This window comes from Mus caroli, chromosome 2 (genome assembly GCF_900094665.2).
Source record: "Mus caroli chromosome 2, CAROLI_EIJ_v1.1, whole genome shotgun sequence".
NCBI lineage: Eukaryota > Metazoa > Chordata > Mammalia > Rodentia > Muridae > Mus > Mus caroli.
The window spans coordinates 41,959,074-41,961,573 of NC_034571.1; positions in this window are offsets into that span (position 1 = coordinate 41,959,074).

Genomic DNA, 2,500 nt, shown 5'->3' on the forward strand with positions numbered 1-2,500 from the left:
TGTTTGCTAGGCCCTGGCATAGTCTCACAAGAGACAGCTATATCTGGGTCCTTTCAGCAATCTTGCTAGTGTATGCAATGGTGTCAGCGTTTGGAAGCTGATTATGGAATGGATCCCTGGATATGGCAGTCTCTAGATGTTCCATCCTTTCGACACAGCTCCAAACTTTGTCTCTGTAACTCCTTCCATGGGTGTTTCGTTCCCAAAGCAGAACAGTTTTATTGGTGTTTCCTCTAGGTCCACAGCTCATCACTTCTCAAGGTTTTGCTCACAGGAGCACTGTCAGGTGTGGGTTCCTTGTTGTACAGTCAGACATTTAAAATTGCATTGAGTGTAACTGCTTTTATTGTTTTAAATGCATATATTTAAATGGCCTATTATATTCATCTATATAAGCATGGGAGCATGTACAGTCTAAATTTCCTATTCATTTTTTACGTATTCTTTGATTGAAATATTCTATGATTCTTTTCTAAGGAAATGATGATCTTTTTATAAGTAGGGGATTGTGTGCCAAACTTTTAGATGAACTATTATAAGCATCAAAGTGGGTAGTGACAACCATACAGTTCTGTGATGTTCCTTGGAAGAATTTAGTATGACTGTATCCAAATGTTCTTTCTTCTCTGTGCCCCAAGTTTTGTTTGTTGGAAATATTCATTTATCTTTTGGCTCCTTAAGATTTTAGACACCTCTTCACTGTAGTCAATAATCCAAAACTGTTACTGTTTACATCTTAGCTAGTAATGAGTGAATTCCAACATGAGAGCAAGTAACTTTGTGGTTCCTTGGTCCAACTAAGAGCCCATGCCGAGTTATATAGGAAGGTAAGATTCTACTCCCCTTTTCCAGGTTACAAATTTTCACATAATGACAATGGTTCTGGCAAAATGGTCTAAGAAACTTCAGAACACCTTCCATATTCACATTTGGTTTATATAGCAAATTCCCCTTTGTATCCTTATTTACATTTATTTGCCCTTGTAAATAAATATCTGGCATTAATATCTAATCTCTGGATGCTAGTACCAAATACAGGTTGACATATTTTAACTTTACAGTCTGTTACATAAAGAAATGAATTTCTTACTGATTAACACAGCCTTCAAAGATTTTTTTTCAGTTTCTCTTTCATTTGTTTGAAAGAGGATCTCATGTATCCCAGGCTGACCTTCAACTTATATTTAGCTAAGGATGATCTTGAAGTTCTGATCTAAGATATAGATATCTGTTACCATGCCTGGCTTTATACAGAAGGAACCTAAATCCAGAAATCCATGCATGCTAGGTAATCACTTCACTTACTAAGCCGCAACTCTTCTCCTTCAAAGTGTTCATCTATATAGTCCCTTTTTTCATTACAAGATTTCAAATTAGCTAGCCACATACTTTCTAACAGTAGGTTAACAACTGGAAGATGCCAAAGATTTTTCAAGGAACTCTGTTTCCTACATTTATGTATAACCAATGCATAATTCTGCCTTATAAATAGTAGGCTAAATATGAAAGCAAAATACTTATTTTACAATTGCAAATGTGAAAATTATATCACAAAAAATATTGTGTTAGAATGTAGCTTGTATCTGGACAGATCACACCAGGCCAACACAGTTCAAGGAGAAGAGGGTTTATTAAGGGGAAGAGGGGGAGAGAAGAGGAAAACAGGAGGGCAATGAAGAAGGGGTGAGGGTTCTGGGGTCCCTGTCTTTTATTTGGGCTGTGATGTAATCAGACGCACTACCACACACAGGTAAGGTGGTGGGCAGGTGAAGTGAAGAAAGTGAGCACTAGTAATGTATGGTGGTTGCTATGGCAACAGTCACATGGGTCCTTGTCCTCTGGGGTGAAATCATCCCTGGATTCAGAGGCTGTAGGCCATTCCTGATGCCAACCTAAACCATTGGAAAAAAGGAAAATATACAAACAACAATGATATAAAACAGTACTTAAGCACACTGGAGGATATTAAAATCTGACCAAAATGCAAAAGTAAAATACTTAAAAACGATCCAAGTAAAAAATGAGAGCAACTGCTTATCTAATAAAGCATGCTATTGGTACTGGCTACTTGTGGGGCCAAGGAGATATGATGAGTTGTGGGGAGCTGGCCTGGAGCAAATGTAGGGTCAAGCTCAAGATCTTGTGCTGATACTGCTAGAGGTAGGATTACTCCCCACTTCCCTGAGCCTGCATGCCCCAATGCAAATAGTGCTGGACTCCTATCTTTGTCACCCAAAGATTACATAGCCTGGCAGCCAAGTTAAACTTCCTTTCCCTTAATAAGGTCATGTCCACAGCATGTCCATGTCCTCTTTATGCAAATGAGGCATCCCAAGTGCCATGATGCTGGTCAATGATGTACACTCACCTAAAAGCCCCTGAACACCCCCAAAGTTTTAAGTAACCTTTGCTCCCCCATTAAATGAAATGTCTTACTGAAGCTGTCTCCCAAGTTTCTGTTCTCTTTAAGCTCACTGTCACTTGAGTTCTCTTTCACTGC